Below are 10,984 nucleotides of genomic sequence, written 5' to 3'. Positions count from 1 at the left end.
CTTTAATTGAAACAGCAGGCACTCACTGGGTACAGCGAGTAAGTACTTTGAGGAATGAAGGAAGCATTGCTAATCGAGGAAGAGCAACAGGCGCCACTGAGACTGATCTGAGTAAATAGAAACATGTGGTATCCTGATGTTTAGGGGAAACTCAGTAATAGAGATGCAGTGGGCTGACTGATGTGCCTCCCCAGATTCATCTATTGAAGTCATGATCTCTGTGTGGTGGTATTTGCAGGTGAAGCCTGGAGAGACAATTAGCCCATGGATGCAGAACCCTTATATGTTGGATTTAGTATCCTAAACTGCTCAGGACAGGGGAGGGGACTGAGTTCTCTCCCTCAGCCATTTGAAGAGCACAGCAAGCGCAAGAATATCACCAGACTAGACGTCCCAGTCTGTCAAACTGGGAGAAATGAATTTCTGCTGTTTAAGCTAGCCAGCCTTCGGTATTTTATGTAGTTACTCATACTGGCTAAGATACAAGGACAAACTGCAGGGGAATTTCGAGATGACAGATTGCCAGAACAAGATCCAGTGCTACTTGCATTTGTCTATATGAAGCAAGTGATTGTGAGGGGCAAAAGGGACTTAATTCAATAACTGCACGGTTTAGGTTGAGATACTTTTCTAAATGCCTCACCTTACATTTTTCATCTACATTTCTTTTTTTTGAGTTCTCTCTTATTTTTTAAAAAATATTTCTATTGTGATTAATAAAAGGGTTACATTATATTCACCAAATAGAAGGTGCATAACTTCACAAACATTGATACCCTTTCTCATGTCTTGGTCCCATTTCCCTCCCCTCCCCTGCTTATCTTGATTTTCCCCCTTCCCTATCCAATTTCAAATGACCAATTAAGCACATATAAAATATATCAGATAACAAGGTGAAACATTGTAACAATATGAGGTAACCAAGGGATAGCAAAAGAGATGAGAGATAGCATAGTACATTAAGGACAACAATCACTCATTATATGGCTTTTGTTTCCTTATCCCGGAGGTCCTTGCATTTAGTGTCATACTATTTGGCCTTATGTCTCTAGATTTTGTTCTAATGTAAATCTCTGTTAGGAGAGCCCAAGGTTTCTATTGATTATGACAAATGAGGGAGACTATTGGGCCTATGTTCATTTGAGTCTGGCTTACTTCACTTAATATGATTTTTTCTAAGTCTTTCCATTTCCTTACAAAAGGGGCGATGTCATTCTTTCTGACAGCAGCATAGAATTTCATTGTGTATAAATAACACGCCTTGTTAATCTACTCATCAACTGAGGGACATCTGGATTGGTTCCATATCTTTGCTATGGTAAATAGTGCTGCAATGAACAACATTGTGCTAGTGGATTTAGTCTGTCCTTGTTTCTGGACAATTGGGTAAATGCCAAGTAGTGGAATTGCTGGGTCATAGGGGAGCTCTATGTTTAGTCTTTTGAGGAACTGCCATACTGTTTTCCATAGTGGTTGAACGAGTTTGCACTCCCACCTACAGTGTAGTAGTGATCCCTCCTGGCCACATCCCCTCCAGCATCTCTTGTTATTAGTATTCTTGATCTTAGCCATTCTAACTGGAGTGAGGTGAAATCTCAGAGTTGTTTTGATTTGCATTTCTTTTATGACCAGAGATGTTGAGCATTTCTTCATGTATCTATAGGCCATTTTTGTTTCTTCTTCAGAGAAGACTCTCTTTAAGTTTTTGGCCCATCTTTTAATGGGATGGTTGTCACTTTGGAGATGAGTTTTGGAGTGATTCAATTTTTTGAGCTGTTGATATATTTTAGATATGAGGCCTTTGTTGTATAGTTGGTGAAGATCTTCTCCCATTCTGTAGGCTTCTTAATTAATTTACTAGCTATGTCCTTTGCCATACAGAAGCTCTGCAGTTTAATGCAGTCCCACTTATCCAGCCTTTCTCTGATTTGTTGTGATTCTTGGTCCTTATTAAGAAAGTTTCGACCTGTGCCAAGGAGGCCTAGTGTGTCTCCTATTCCTTCTTGTAAAATTTTCAGTGTGTCAGCTTTTACCTCGAGGTCTTTGATCCATTTGGAGTTAATTCTAGTGCAGGGTGACAAAGAAGGATCCAACTTTAGTTTTCTGCAGGTGCTTAACCAGTTCTGCCAGCACAACTTGTTGAAGAGGCTGTCTTTCTTCCATTCTATTTTTTTTGGCTCCCTTATCAAAGATTAGGTGGCCACAGGTCTGTGGTTTAATATCTGGGTCCTCAGTTCTATTCCATTGGTCTTCAGGCCTGTTTTTGTGCCAGTAACAAGCTGTTTTGATGATTATAGCTCTGTAATGCTATAGTCTAAAGTTTGGTATTGAAATTCCTCCTGCGCTGTTCTTTCTGCTAAGAAGTGTTTTTGCTATACAGGGTCTTTTATTATTCCATATGACATTTTGGATTGCCTCTTCTATTTCTTTAAAGAATGACATCGGGATAGTGATGGGTATTGTGTTGAATTTGTAGATAGCCCATGGCAACATTGCCATTTTCACTATGTTGATTCTTCCAAACCAGGGGCATGGGAGGTTTTTCCATTTCCTCAGTTCTACTTTAATTTCCTTTTTCAGGGTTTTAATGTTTTCATCAAAAAGGTCCTTTTCATTCTTAATTAAGTTAATTCCTAGGTACTTTATTTTCATGGGGCTATTGCAAAAGGAGTTGCTTTCCTGATTGCTGTCTCGCTCCTCTTGTTATTGGCATATAGGAAGGTGGTTGATTTTTGAGGGTTAATTTTATACCCTGCTACCTTGTCAAAGTTTTGAATCAGCTCAAGAAGCTTGGGAGTGGAGTCTATAGGATTCTTTAAATTCAGAATCATGTCATCTGCAAAGAGGGAAAGCTTCACTTCCTCTTTCCCTATTTGGATCCCCATTATGCTTGCTTCTTGCCTTATTGCTCTGGCTAGGAATTCTAACACTATGTTAAAGAGGAGTGGAGAGAGGGGGCATCCTTGTCTCGTTCCTGATTTTAGAAGGAATGGCTTTAGCTTTTCGCCATTAAGTATAATACTAGCTGTGGGTTTGTCATGCACAGCCTTTATTATACTGAGGAATGTTCCATGGATTCCTAGTTTCTCCAGAGCTTTTAGCATAAAGTGGTGTTGGATCTTGTCAAATGCCTTTTCTGCATCTATTGAGACAATCATGTGATTTTTATCCTTGCTCCTGTTGATGTGTTGAATTATATTAATTGATTTGGGTATGTTGAACCAGCTTTGCCTCCCAGTGATGAATCCTGTTTGATCATAGTGTATGATTTTTTTGATGAGTTGTTTTAGATGGTTGGCCAGTATTTTGTTGAGAAGTTTTGCATCAATATTCATCAAAGAAATTCTCACCCACATTTCTACTGAGTATGTATATGTGAAATATATATATATACATGAAATATGTATATATATGAAAACCTTAAACATGACACAGTGATTTCCACCATGAATTGGGAGTTGCCACCTACACTGTGCCCAACAGACCAAAGCAAGGCAGAATTGCATCCAAATGAATAGAGTTTGCTTCACGAGGTCTCGCAGATAATTAACTGATGGTCAATAAGCTGCTACCAGCTCAGAATGGATACAAATTAAGTCACCTCCTGTCTCACTTGCTTTTCTGTAAATGCTATCTGATCAGGTTGTTGGGGGGGGGAGCTATCAGAACCTCCTCTAGGTATGGGAACTGATGGTTCCTGGTTTGTTTGTTTAATCTTGATTTGTTTGATTAATCAGATGCTTTCTGGCTTTGGCATTTGTGCTAACAATGAGTTGGCTATAGACTCTTCTGGGTCCTCTGTTTCATTGATCTGCATATCTGGTTTTTGTTTGTTTTTGTTTTTCTACTTGCTAATACTGGGCTTTGAACTCAGGGTCTCATGGTTGCACAGCTTGATTGATTATGACAGTCAACCACTTGAACCCTATCCAAGCCAAGCTTCCTTGTTGGTTATTCTGGAGATGAAATCTCACAGACTTTTTTGTCCAGGCTGGCTTCAAAACTTGATCCTCCAGACCTCAACCTCTTGAGTAATTATGATTAGAGACCCAAGCCACAAGCATTGGACTTCACATTTTTATGTCAATATCATGCTGTTTTATTGCTGCTCTTTGCTATCTTCTTTTAAATCACACATTGTGAAACCTTCAGCACTGTAGTTTCTTTTTTGCCAGTCCTGGGGTGTGGGGCATGTCACATCAGGAAAATGGGCTCATTTCCTGGTCTTGAGATTGGACCTGCCTGTCACCTCGTTGGGAGGTTTGGCTGTGGTTTGTGATGTAAAATAACTCTGGAATTGGCCTGCAGGCCTCTCAGACAGCACGTACCTCCCCCTGCCATGCCCACCTCTATGCTGATAGGCTCCTGCATCCTATTTTAGCCCAATGTACTTCCTACCGTGAGGGATCTCCCTGGTGCTTCTGTTTGTCCTCCTGTGAGGGAGGGTGGGGTGAAGACAGCCAGTCAGCCCTAACCTTTCTCGGCCTCACCTTAGACAGGGCAAGAAGGACTAAAAACCCAGACACTGGGGCTTGAACTCAGGGCGTGGGCACTATCCTTAGATACTTTTTGCTCAAGGTTAGCATTCTGCCACTTGAGTCACAGCACTACTTCTAGCTTTTTCTGAGTATGTGGTACTGGGGAATCAAACCCATGCATGCTAGGTGAGCAGTCTACCACTAAGCTATGCTCCCAGTCTAGCACTGGACTTTTTTGCAGGATTTGTTTTTTATTTTTATTTTTTGGCTATGTGAGATGTTTTGTGATTTAGATGGATTTTAGGACCTTTTTCTCTATTTCTGTGAAGAATGTCATTGGTCTTTTCGTGGAAATTGCAATAAATTATATATTGCTTTGTGTTTGATGATCATTTTAACCTAACTCAAATGGAAATCTTTCCTTCTTATAATAACTCCTCATATTTATTTCTTTAAAGTTTTGTAGTTTTCATCGTAGGAGTCTTTCACCTCCTAACATTTATATTCCTACGGTTGCTCTTGGTGAGGGAGGCAGGAGTTGTAAATGGAGTTTTGGTTTCCTGCCCATTTTCTTTCAGAGCAAATTTATTATTTGAGGCATAGGAAAACTCCTAACTTGGCTTTGTGGTTTTATATCTTGCTACCTTGATGAATTTATGAGTCCCAAGAATCATTTGGTGAAGTTTTCAGTGTTTCCTAAGTATCAAATCATATAATCCGAAAGCAGGGATAATTTGACTTCTTCCTATTTGATTTGGATCCCTCTCACTATTTCATGTATTGATAACTAGACACTTTTGTCTCCTTAATCTTTGAAGAAAGTATTCCATTTTTCTCTATTTACTATGAAGTTAGCTCTGGGCTGTTTGTATATGTTATGTTAGACATAATTCACTGGAAAAAAGATACCTTCTTCAACAAATGGTGCTGTGAAATTGGAGAATCCGTATGTAGAATATTGACATTAGACTCCTATCTCTCACTGTACAAAAATCAGTTTAAAGAAAATGTTATCTGTAAAATATTTGATGGAGTTTTATTCAGCTATAAAGAGTAAAATTGTAGATCCAGTAATTCTGGGGTGGGGTGGGGGTTGGAGAAAAAAAAATAAAAGAACCAGAGGCAATCTTGAGAAACTTGCAGTCATTACTCATTTCCTGTCCTCTATTAGAGTTCTCAGAGAAACATCATGATCACCTTCCAAGCCACAAAGCACCCCTGCCTCAAGTGTATCTCCCACTCCTAGCAAGATTCCTGTCTGCTCTCAGAGACGTCTGCGTATCCTTGCCTTTCTCCACAGTGAAGCTGAACTCCCTGGACCAGGAGAACCACAATCCAAGGATTCTGGTGCAGAATCAACACTCCTCATGGACTCAGCAAGCCACAGGTTGAAAACCACCCAGTAAACAGAAAAATCACAAAATTTGGTGGGGATTTCTCAACTCCAGAACCCCTTGGAGAAGCTCAAGCCTCGCCCCTGGAAGACAAAATGTGAGACCTGGGCCCCCTCCCCAGACAGAGGCTCCAGGGGCCATTGAGTTTGTGGCTGACCCTGCAGCCTTGGCCACCATACCGTCTGATGAGAGGGTGAAGAGGCATCCTCTGGGGAGCCAGTCTAGTCTGGCTTAGATTGTCCTGGTTCGAGGAAGCAAGAGAGGTCAGAATGCCAGGGCTTCTGCATGCCTAGCTCCCAGAACCCCCACCCACCAATTGGACTCTGCTAAGGCTGCTTGCTTCACAGCGTTGGCAGAACCAGGACTTTGAGGCTGGACTTTGTGCCCCCAAAGGTTACAAGCTTTGATTCTACCTTCAGGATTGTCCCTTCAGTGTACCCGTTCTAGCTTACAGGAGCTACAAAGAGAGACAAGTGGCAGCAGTCGGACTTCAATGAAACAGGTCTCAAGATCTGCTCTTGAAGGCCCCCGGTGCAACTTTACAACCTGCTTTCTCTCTCTGAAGAACATGAGGTTATCACTCACTCAGATGAAGGAGGAGGAACTCTCCTGGGTTTGGCCCAGGGAGTAACATTAAGAGAAACACGAGAGATAACACATGTCAGGGAGGACTCTCACGTGATGCTCTCTCCACGGCCTATGCCTGGCTGTGTGCTGCCACCTTCGGTCACCTACCCATTGCCCCTTTGACCGGCTCAGTGGCTACCATTTCCTGGCCTTCCAACTCTGACCCAATGTTCATTACTGCAACATCTACAAAGTCCAATTCACTCCCATCTGATCAGTTCCCAGACTTCAAAAGCAGGCCTGCTGCTCCAGTGGCCTCACTCGTCAATCTATTCCTGAAGAGTCTGGGAGCAGATCACTGTGCAGTTGTTTGGCTGGGGCAGAGTGGGCAGGAGAGCTTGTGTCAGGACACAGGAGAGGTACCCAACTGTGGCAAGTCCTTCTGGATCAAAACCTCCAAGAACTGAAGATGCACGCATGAGTGTCCTGAAACAGCTGCTGCTACAGGAGGTAGAGAGAGACTGGCAAGAAGCAAGTGTGTTCCTCTTAATGGAGGCACCTTTCTGTATATGGTTAAAATACAGTCTCTACTGACTGAACTTTCTGAAACTCTGAGTGTCCCCCAGAGCATAATTCTGGGACTCCCTACCTTCCTGGCCTGTCAATGTACTCTGGGCTGCTGGAGGCCTGTCTTCCAGAAGAAGTCTGGGGAACCATAGCTCTTTTCTCGAGCAGAGGTTAAAGTAGCATAGCTTTGCCTTTCACCAGAGCTAGGGGCCCCCAGAATCTTGCTGTAGGAATGGGTCAGAAACACTAGAGTTCTCCTCCCAGGAACAGTTTGAGAGCCCAGAGCCTGTGCTTCAACACTGCCTGGATTCCTTCAATCGAGTCCTTGAACAACAGCCAGGACTCCCAGAAGCCTGCCAGAAGCCTGCCCTAGGGGAGAGCCCAGAGTTTCAGAGGTCTAATAGTCCTCTGGAACCTAGAAGCCCAGATTCTGGCCTGTGGTAATCAGGGGACACCAGTAACCACCAATGCCCACTTTGCGTCAGTCCCCTGTTATTCACTCACTTCAGTCTCAGAAGTCCCTAACAGGTATAGGAAGGCCTCAGCAGTCTGGTTCCTTGAACCCTGGCCCTGAGGCACCACCTCAAAGCCTGTCCCACTGCCACTCACTATTCGAATGGGGCCAGTCTGGACGATAAGTATGCACCACTCAGGACTGCACCAACTCTGTGGCCTAGTTGGCTGAATGACAAGAAGCCATGGTTTTAATCCAGTTGGTTCTACATCCCCTCCCGATGCGCCATCAAGAAGCTCCGGCCCTTCTGAGCTTATCTTTTCCTTCTAGCTCTTATTTATTGTTCCACAACCAGTAGAACCCAGTGCTAACACCCTTTTAACCTTCAATAAAGTTTCCAATGTTAAAAAAAAGAAAATCTCATGTAATTCGCAGAATGGAACTAGAGGTCATCAAGTAAAACAAGCCAGAAAGAGGAACCCAGCTGTTACATATTTATTTCATCTTAGATGTGGAAGCTAGAGTTCTTTTAAAAGTGACTCAAAAGTAGTAGGAAAGGAGGAAACAGAGGCTTGAAGGGATGGAAGAGAAAGTAAGAAGACCTTGTGAGGGGACAGTATGATAAAAGCATGATCTATGCATATGTTGAAATGTCTACACATTCATTAATATATGCTATATATAGGATTAATATATGTTGTGTGCTGAGGTTTGAACTCAGGGCTCGTGCTTGCTAGGTTATATGTTCTTCTAATGGAGCCACATCTCCAGTTTCATAAATATGCAGAACCCCAACTGTTTATGCAATGATAACCTGCTCCTTCCCTGAGGATCCTAATACTGACCTGCCCCGCATCACACTCAAAGCTCATTCTAAAGTAGCTTTTAAAGATCCCCAAACATTCACAGAGAACAAGCCCAAGGGAACATGTGACCATTTTTCTTCAGGAAAATTTTCTAAAAATACCATCTCTCTGTTACCATTTAGAAGTGTAGTTAGGCTTTGATAACATATGTATTTTCCAGTTTCTTTCAAAGTCATTGATGATTTTGGGGGGTCAGTTTTTAATTCTTTGCAAACATGCATGGGAATTCCACACCTCAAAGCACATCAGTTCAGCCATTGTGAGGTTGTCATTCCTGTCACAACATCTGTCTTCTTTCTTCTTTGTCTTTTGTACATTCAGTTTGGTGTTTTGAGATATGTATCAGGTCTTTTCCCTTTTTAAGAATCCTATGAAAGACAGCTTAGCAGGATTATGGGAATCAAACATACAATGTGAACCGTTGTTTACATTCCTGACAATCTGGGATAGAATTTTTCTAAATGAGAAAAGAATTACATAATGTACTTTCTGTCTTCCTTTGCTTTTATGTTCACAATCACATGTATAGTTTTGTGGTTCAAAATCCCCTCTCTTTTCTATTACTGCTTTCAATCTGCTGTGACTCAGGAAAGTCTCCCATCTCATATGGACTTAGTAAAAGCAAACTAGCTGTAACAGAGCATTCAGACATCCTCTTGATAAGTACAACAAATGTTAACTTGGAGCTACCGAGTCCTGAATCTTCTCTTTGTGTAATCCAAGTACATCATTCCTCTCCAAGCTAAGGGGAAAAAAATCACAGATACCAGCATATCTTAAAGGGGATCTGAACCTTGGTGACAGATGGTAGGGACTCACTCATCTTCCCTGGGGGAATTGGAGAGAAGGTAAATGTTGTTAGGAAACTGTAACATGCTGTTAAAGTACTATTCCTGATCATACTTTGTTGTAAACAACCTTCTGAAAGTTCAGTTTTCCTTTCAATGCTGGAAGACTTAATAGCCTAATTGCCAGCTGCTAGAATCTTCCTCAAGGTCCTGATTGCCTTAAGCAAAGAACTGCCATCCAGGCAGTTGGTCTGCCTTTATGGTAAAGCCTGACTCTAGCTCCAGAAGGTTCTGCTCTAACCAATATCTTGGAAGGGATTTTTCCAACCAGAGGAGAACACTTTGGAGACCCATTATTGGTGGAACCATAGTCCTTCATTTGCATAAGAGATCACCAAGTGTGATGAAGAATCTCTATGTCATAATTGGTTCAAGCTCCCTGCCTTCATTTGCATAAAAATACTGTCATGATTAGTAAAGAACCCATGTCATTCCCTCCTACTCTCCCTTCCCCCTTTCTGGCTATGTAAATAAGCAGACTTGTAAATTCACTTTATGAGCTGCTGAAAGTCACCCAAGACTGTCTCAGCCTTGGATGTTGCAACATTTGTTCTCAATAAAGACTTTCTCTCCACTGTTCTTGCCAGCCTGTGCTAAGATGGAAAAAGAAAGAGGGGGGGTAGAATAGAAGAAAGAGTGCTGAGTGAAAAAAGCAATAGCAGTGGCAAGAAGGAAGCTTTTTTAACAGCAGGACAACAGGGCTTTACAAACTGTTCTTGTAACAGGGACAGAGACAAAACATCAAAAGACCCTATCCAGAAGGAGCTATGAGACTTAGGACCTCTCAAAACCCCTGGCCCCTGAATTCCACATTACACCAAGTGTCAAAGGTCCCCAAGCTGACTGCACTGTCCCTGCTGTCTAGTCCCTGCCTGCAAATACCAGTGAAGGGCAAGGAATCACTAGAGATGCTTCTCCTTGTCTACCTATGATTTCTATCTGGGAAAACAGCCAGCTGATTTGAAAATAGCAGAAGGCTACCGTTGGTGATAACTGTAGGGGTCACTTTTTTGCTATTGTTGTTGCTGCTCCTGTGGCAGTTGCTGTGAATTCCCCTTTCAGAAAGGAAGCTATCTTCCCTAAAAATGGAACAGAATTTAGATTGCTAACCTTTCAGACTCTCCTTTGTCACTGAGGGTGTACAGGAATTCCACCTGGCTGGCATCGTGTTTGACAGGATTTCCAGAAAGGAGGGCTGTTTTTTTTTTTGTTTTGTTTTGTATTTTGGTTTGCTTTTATTTTTTGTTTTGTTTCATTTTTAGTGGCCATAGGGTTTAAACTCTGTCCCTGAGCTCCTTTTAATTCAAGTCTAGCTCTTATACCACTTCCAGCTGCAGCTCCAATTCTCAGTTTCCTGGTGATTAATTGGAGATAAGGGTCTCATGGATTTTCCTGCTGGGGTTGGCTTTGAAACATGATCCTCAGATTTCAGCCGCCTGAATAGCCAGGAATACAGGCAGAGCCCAGTATTCAGAAAGGTGTTTTGTTTTGTTTTAGTTTGTTTGCTTTTGTGGGTCCTGAGGCTTGAATTCAGTATCTGTGTGCTGTCTCAGAACTTCTTTGTGCTCAAGGCTATATACTGTATCACTTGAGCTACCACTTCCATGTTTGTTTGGTTGGTTTTGGGGGTTTTTTGAGTAATTTATTGGAATCTCACAGGAACTTTACTGCCAGGTTGACTCTGAACAGTGATCTTCAGCTCTCAGGCTTTTGAATAGCTAAGATTACTGGTGCGAGACACTGGTATCCGGCTTCAGCAAGGTAAAGAGAGCCAAATGTTTTGTTTTGTTTTTTTTTCTTACTGTCTGTG

The 10,984-nt window shown here is 42.1% G+C and overlaps 2 pseudogenes; both read left to right on the top strand.

Annotated features, from left to right (window-relative positions):
* The first annotated feature begins 5,667 nt into the window (after nucleotides 1-5,667).
* On the top strand, nucleotides 5,668-6,622 carry LOC150056616 (tastin pseudogene; annotated as a pseudogene).
* A 44-nt stretch (nucleotides 6,623-6,666) lies between these two features.
* On the top strand, nucleotides 6,667-7,644 carry LOC150056615 (uncharacterized; annotated as a pseudogene).
* Nucleotides 7,645-10,984: the final 3,340 nt, after the last annotated feature.

This window comes from Megascapheus bottae, chromosome 12 (assembly GCF_031878675.1).
Source record: "Megascapheus bottae isolate mThoBot1 chromosome 12, mThoBot2.hap1, whole genome shotgun sequence".
NCBI lineage: Eukaryota > Metazoa > Chordata > Mammalia > Rodentia > Geomyidae > Megascapheus > Megascapheus bottae.
This window is presented reverse-complemented; position numbering and strand designations above follow the sequence as displayed.